We start from the raw sequence: 7,920 nt of genomic DNA on the forward strand, positions 1-7,920 counted from the left end.
TAGAGCATTCTGATCACCCCAAAAGTAAACTTCATATTCACGAAGCATCCAACTCTAATTCTCCTCTCCCTTCTTTTCCCTTAAAAAAAAAAAACCTTGGGCTTCCCTGGTGGCGCAGTGGTTGAGAGTCCGCCTGCCGATGCAGGGGACACGGGTTCGTGCCCCGGTCCGGGAAGATCCCACATGCCGCAGAGCGGCTGGGCCCGTGAGCCATGGCCGCTGAGCCTGCGCGTCCGGAGCCTGTGCTCCGCAACGGGAGAGGCCACAGCAGTGAGAGGCCCGCGTACCGCAAAAAAAACAAAACAAAACAAAACAAAAAAAACCCTTATTATTAAGACTTATTTGTGGAATTGAGGTACAGAGAGTTGAATTAAATCCACATCTCATTTCAGGGCTGGCTACTAGAATCACCTACGGGATATGCAAGGCCCCGTTCTCGTTTTATGTTTTTTCTCCTTTATTCCAGATCCTCACCTCCTTTCCCCCCTTCCATGGGCACCCACTCTAATGCATTTGAGATAAGTCTCTGAATATGTATGTGTTCTTGTAAAATATAGTGTTTTTTTGTGTATGTGTTCTTAGTTTGAGTAAATATTATTGTGCTATAAATCTTGTTCTGTTTCTTACTTGAAAAAAATCAGTACTCTAATTTTGAGATCAGTCCATGTTGCACATACATCTGGTTACTTCAAACTGCTGCTTAGAGTTCTATTTGGACTATCCATTCTCCTGGGGATGGAAAAATGGCCTGTCCCCAGTTCCATGCCGTGCCCCAGTGGCCCTCCTTGGACATGTCCCGGCAGTACCTGCATTGGGATAGGCCCCCAGATACGGGCTCAGTGGATCACAGAGTACACGTGTACTTAACGCTACTAAGCCCTGTCAGTTTGCTCTCTATAAGGGTAGGTTGAAAAAGAACAAAATAATGCCATCTACAGCAACATGGATGGACCTAGAGATTCTCATAGTGAGTGAAATAAGTCAGACAGAGAAAGACAAATATCATATGATATCACTTATATGTGGAATCTAATAAAAGGCTACAGATGAACTTATCGACAAAACCGAAATAGAGTTATAGATGTAGAAAATAAATTTATGGTTACCAGGGCGGGGAGTCAGAGGGGGAGGGATAAATTGGGAGTTTGGGATTAGCAGATACACACTACTATATATAAAATAGATAACTAACAAGTACCTACTACATAGCACAGGGAACTCTACTCAATACTCTGTAATGGCCTATATGGGAAAAGAATCTAAAAAAGAGTGGATATATGTATATGTATAACTGATTCACTTTGCTCTACAATGGAAACCAACACAACATTGTAAATCTTTTATACCCCAATTTAAAAAAAAGGGTAGAGGTCAGTTTATAGTCCCACCAGGAAGGCATGGGGGCTCGGGTTTCACCTAGTCCTTTCTGACACCTGGTATTTTCCAACTTTCTAATACTTGCCAAACTTGCCAAGAGAATCTTATAGTCTTTTCCAGTTTGCGTATATGCTTGATTACCAGTGAGTTTGGGCATCTTTTCCCAGGTTTATTGGCTACTATGTAAATTGCCTGTTTAAATGCTTTCTCTGTTTGTTTTTTTTTTAATTTAGATTCCTGTCTTCTTTTTGAATGATCTCCTCTTGTTGGTTTGGTTTTAGACATCACAAATATATTCACCTCTCAGTCATTTATCTTTTTTTTCAATGATATCATTTTATGAATATAAATCCTTAATTTTGTTTATTCGAACCTATCAATTCGTATGGCTTGGAGGGTTTATTTTCGGTCTGATCCATGTCCTCTCCAAGGCCTAAGGGTATTCTACATTTTCTTTCAATACCTTTTTGGTTTTACCTTTTATATTTAGGTTTTTTTTTCATTAATTTTTATTTTTGGCTGCGTTGGGTCTTTGTTGTTTCTTGTGGGCTTTCTCCGGTTGTGGCGAGCGGGGGCTACTCTTCATTGCCATGCACGGGCTTCTTCTTGCTGTGGCTTGTCTTCTTGCAGAGCACAGGCTCTAGGCACATGGGCTCAGTAGTTGTGGCTCGCGGGCTCTAGAGCGCAGGCTCAGTAGCTGTGGCGCACGGGCCTAGTTGCTCTGCAGCATGTGGGATCTTCCCGGACCAGGGCTCGAACCTGTGTCCCCTGCATTGGCAGGCGGATTCTTAACCACTGTGCCACCAGGGAAGTCCCTATATTTAGGTTATTTAATCCATCAGAAGTCATTTTTATTTGCAGTGTGAGGTGGGAATGTAGCCAGTTTTCTTTTCAGCACTATTTACTTAAAAACCCTTCTTTTGCTTATTGATTTGTGGTTCCAGCTTTAACTCTCCATTATTTTTCTTGGGGTCTGTTTTGTTTTTTCCTACACCAGTACATATTGCTTTCTAAGAAATTGCTATAACTTTGTATTATATCTTAATATCTGGTAGGACAAGTCTTTCTCTTTCCTCTTCTACACAAATTGACTTACCTCTTGCAAGGTCTTTATTCTTTCAATTTCTTCTTCTTTTCTTAATTCCCATATAAACAAGCTCATTGTATTGGCAGAATGCGAAGACCTCCTTCCTCTTGAGTCCTGAGTAGAGCTACTCCTTCATGGGAGCTAATGCTTCAACCATGGCAAATTTCTTTCTAGCTTTTGTTTTATTTCAGGACCCAAAAGAAGCCCCTGAGGAAGGCAACCCCATTTTATGGATGAGGACACTGAGGCTCAGAGAGAGGTAGGGATTTCCAGACATGCACAGTGAGTTAGCCAGAAGGGTGAGACTCGAACCCATGCTTTCTGAGCCTCTGTCCTTGGCTATTATCACCACACCATGCTAACATACAGCGTTCAACAACCATAGACAACTCATGCTCCAAAGCCCAAATACTTGCCACCCGGTCTCCACCCAAATGAGCAAGGTAAAGAGACAGTATGGCCAGAATTTCTTTGAAGAGGCAAAAGCTGAAGACCAATAGGCATTTCAAGGGAGGTCATCAAGCAGAGTCGGGAGGCTACGGTCAAAGCAGAGGATGGTTCGGGAGACAGTGGAAGTAGTTCTGGAGCCAGATGTGGGGACATTGCAGGGGTGGCCATGGCAACTCAGTGCTAGTGACATTGCAGTTTAATGAATCTTAACAAATCAAGTTCTCCTACACTTCAGCAGGCAAGCAGGGAGCATGGGTCAAAGGAGGGAGAAAAGGACATGGTGGCTCCCGTGACTGCAGTGAGAAAACCAGCAGTAGGTTCTGCAGGCAGAGATGGTGCACATAGCAGGGGTTCCTTGAAGAGGGGCTGGGAATCTAAATAGGAACTCAGCCTGAGCAGCAGATCAGTGGAAAGACTTGATACAGGCACCCTATGACCATAGACATTGCCCCAGTGGAGTCTCACAGGACCCAGCTACCCATCAGCACTCCAGCTCCATCTGAGTAAGCACTTTTTCAAGGTCAGGGCTACTGCTTCAGAATGGGTGCCCTCCTTGTTCCTGGAGGTGTGCAAGGAGTGGTTGCATGGCCACAGGAAGGTGGAGGATGAACACGTGTGTTTGGGGTGGAGATCGTTCTACACCACGGGCCCACTGGTTCACAAGCACACTTGAAACTCATCTTGGGGTTGGGTTAAAAACACAGATGCCAGTTCCTACTCTGCTGATTCCACCCTTAGTCCGTGGAACCAGTAGTTTAGAGCAGTGCTTCTCAAACTATCTGGGATGGAAAGACCAGTTTTTCAATCTCTATTTTGTCACAATCTATATTTTACAAAAGACAAAATCACACCTTTCTTTGTTGCAGCCCTGTCAAGTTGCCAGAACAGTACCTAAACACCTACTCTTATTGTTGTACTTACTTATCAGCCAGTACACCTTTGCCTGGCATGACTTCAGAGGACCCATTCTTCTAGAGGTCACTGCCAACCTGGAGGTTCTAGGCCACTGTGCCTCTGCTTCTGGTCAGCAAAGGCTGTCCTGCTTCTACTCCAACTTGTGAGGCTCCCCTGGGGCCAGGGCCTTTGGGCTTGGTTCACCAGCTGAGAACCCAGTTGGCTCTATGTTTGTCTTGGCTGCTCAATTTCCCACTCTGTGAAGGTAGCAGATGCCATAATTCCTTCCCAGAGCTCAAAGAGCAATGGAGCAAGATGCTTGTCTAGTCTTTCTTTCAGAGGGCCCAGGCCTTCCCATTCTGCACTGTGAGTGCTAAACAAAGCATACATTGATTTTGCGAAAACCTGGCCTTGGCCAAAGGGGTCCACTGTGGTCTCCAAAGTGGAGTTCCCAAACCAGAGGCCTAACTTCTTTGGCCGCACTCCAGAGGCTGTTGTCCAGAAGGTGGAAGAGCTTTAGGGTGGGTTTTACTGCAGAATAACAGCTGCACAAAAGCTCCTAGGGCAGGCCAAGGAAAGACTATGTTGAGGGAAATGAGCTATCTGATGTCAAAGGAATGGAATGTGCCACAGTGACCACTTGAATGTTCAAAAAGGGATGTTGGCTAAGATGCCTGGTGTGACTGATCTATGTTCACTTTCTCTCATGGCCACAAAGACAAATTCATTGCTTCAACACTTACTTAACATCTTCTAGCTGCTAGTCCCTGTGCTGAGCCCTGGCAAGACAGGTGAAGAATCACACGTGGCCCCAACTCTGGAGATGCATGCAGCTCACATTCCTGTGGGGAGATAGAAAGTAAACCTCCCTAATGGGGCACAATCATCAAAGCACTGACCAGGATGGGTTGTCAGCTCCAAGCAGGCAGGGATTGTCATCTGGCTTGTTTACTACTGTGTGCTCAATGCCTGGAGATTGCTCAGTATTTGTTAAGTGAAAGGTCTTTAACGTTCCTAATGTGGGCACTGTGGTTGACGGACAGTTTTATCTGTCACCTTGGGCAGGCTATAGTCCCCAATTATTCAAACACTAATCTAGCTGTAGCTGTGAAAGTATTTTGTAGATATGGTTCACATCTACAGTTGGTTGACTTGAAGTAAAGGAGATTACCCTTGATAATGTAGGTGGGCCTCAGCCCATCAGTTGAAAGACCTTAAGAAAAACCTGAGCTATCCATGAGAAAGAAGTTCCACCTATGGATGGCAGCATCAGCTCCTGCTTGAGAGTTTCCAGCCTGCCCTCCCTGATGGCCTGTCATATGGATTTCAGACTTGCCTAGCCAGCCCCACAATTGAGTTATAAAATGACTGCAATAAATTGAGTAAGCCAATTCCTTGCAATAAATCTACCTCTATATCTATCTCTATCTCTCTATCATCTATCTATCTACCTATCTATCTATCTATCTATCTATCTATCTATCTATCTATCTATCGACCTACTTATCAATCAATCAATCATCTATCTAAAGGATTCTACCAGAGAAACAGAATCAGTATATCTATACCTCTATTCTCTGGGACCACATTTCAACTTCACTCCAACCCCCAGGTTTCTTAGCCATTGAGCATTATTCAAGCTGGCTGTGAATTCTGCTGTCTTCCCCAGCAGTCTGTGAGTGCGCTGAGGGCAAGAACACAGTTGCCTTCCTGTGTGTAACGATGGTGCCTCATCATGGATTTGCCCTGAGTGGTCCTCCTGAATGATCTTTGGATGAATAGACGTGCAGATGCTGCGAAGCTGAGGGCAAGGTGTACTGGTGACTTCTCCCTAGGCCAGCACATCCACCTGTGGCTTCAGTGATGAACTCTGTGCCTGTGACTGCTAATCCTCCAGCTCCAGCTAAGACCTCTCCTCCGATCACCAGACCCACACCTCTAATCACCTACTGGGCCTTGTAAGGCAACAAAGTCAATATTAGCAGCAACTGAGCCTGGTACATAGGCATCCAGACTCATGGGCCCAACTGCCCAGTTTAAATCTTTGCTCCTTCACTGACAAGGTGTGAAATTATTTAATCTACGGGACTAAGTTACCTCATTTAAAAATGAAACTCATCATCACCATCAGCAGCAGCATCATCTACCTTATAGGGTTTGAGGAAGAGTGAGGTAATATATGTAAAATGTAGAAAAAGGAGTCTGGAACACAGAATGTCCTCGACTGCACTAAAGACCTAATAGTTAATAATATCATGTTCCATTCCAATTGGTCTAAAGCAAAACTCAAGGTCTTCTCCAAGTTGTTTCCCTGTCTTGTATTCTCCACTCAGTAAATGTGTCTACCATCCATACCCCTTCCACTTCCCAATATATTATTTTTACTATTTTTTATTTTTTTAATTAATTTTTATTGACGTATAGTTTATTTACAATGTATGTTAGTTTCTTTTTTTCTTAAACATCTTTATTGGAGTATAATTGCTTTACAATGTTGTGTTACTTTCTGCTGTATAAAAAAGTGAAAGTGAATCAGCTATATGTATACATATATCCCCATGTCCCCTCCCTCTTGTGTCTCCTCCCACCCTCCCTATCCCACCCCTCTAGGTGGTCACAAAGCACCGAGCTGATCTCCCTGTGCAATGCAGCTGCTTCTCACTAGTTATCTATTTTACATTTGGTAGTGTATATATGTCAATGCCAATCTCTCATTTCATCCCAGCTTACCCTTCCCCCATCCCGTGTGATCAAATCCATTCTCTACGTCTGTATCTTTATTCCTGTCCTGCCCCTGGGTTCTTCAGAACCACTTTTTTGTTAGATTCCATGTATATGGGTTAGCATACGGTATTTGTTTTTCTCTTTCTGACTTACTTCACTCTGTATGACAGTCTCTAAGTCCATCCACCTCACTACAAATAACTCAGTTTCTTTTCTTATTATGTCTGGGTAATATTCCATTGTATATATGTGCCACATCTTCTTTATCCATTCATCTGTTGATGGACACTTAGGTTGCTTCCATGTCCTGGCTATTGTAAATAGAGCTGCAATGAACATTGTGGTACATGACTCTTTCTGAATTATGGTTTTCTCAGGGTAGTGGAATTGCTGGGTCATATGGTAGTTCTATTTGTAGTTTTTTAAGGAACCTCCATACTATTCTCCATAGTAGCTGTATCAATTTACATTCCCACCAACAGTGCAAGAGGGTCCCCTTTTCTCCACACCCTCTCCAGCATTTATTGTTTGTAGATTTTTTGATGATGGCCATTCTGACAGGTGTGAGATGATATCTCATTGTAGTTTTGATTTGCATTTCTCTAATGATTAATGATGTTGAGCATTTTTTCATGTGTTTGTTGGCAATCTGTATATCTTCTTTGGAGAAATATCTATTTAGGTCTTCTGCTCATTTTCGGATTGGGTTGTTTGTTTTTTTGATATTGAGCTGCATGAGTTGCTTGTATGTTTTGGAGATTAATCCTTTGTCAGTTGCTTAATTTGCAAATATTTTCTCCCATTCTGAGGGTTGTTCTTTCGTCTTGTTTACGGTTTCCTTTGCTGTGCAAAAGCTTTTAAGTTTCATTAGGTCCCATTTGTTTATTTTTGTTTTTATTTCCATTTCTCTAGGAGGTGGGTAAAGAAGGATCTTGCTGTGATTTATGTCATAGAGTGTTCTGCCTATGTTTTCCTCTGAGAATTTGATGGTGTCTAGCCTTACATTTAGGTCTTCAATCCATTTTGAGCTTATTTTTGTGTATGGTGTTAGGGAATATTCTAATTTCATTCTTTTACATGTAGCTGTCCAGTTTTCCCAGCACCACTTATTGAAGAGACTGTCTTTTCTCCATTGTATACTCTTGCCTCCTTTATCAAAGATAAGGTGACCATATGTGTGTGGGTTTATCTCTGGGCTTTCTATCCTGTTCCAATGATCTATATTTCTGTTTTTGTGCCAGGACCATACTGTTTTGATTACTGTAGCTTTGTAGTATGGTCTGAAGTCTGGGAGCCTGAATTCCTCCAGCTCCATTTTTCTTTCTCAAGACTGCTTTGGCTATTCGGGGTCTTTTGTGTTTCCATACAAATTGTGAATTTTTTGGTTC

This window comes from Grampus griseus, assembly GCF_964374135.1.
Source record: "Grampus griseus genome assembly, chromosome: X".
Taxonomy (NCBI): domain Eukaryota; kingdom Metazoa; phylum Chordata; class Mammalia; order Artiodactyla; family Delphinidae; genus Grampus; species Grampus griseus.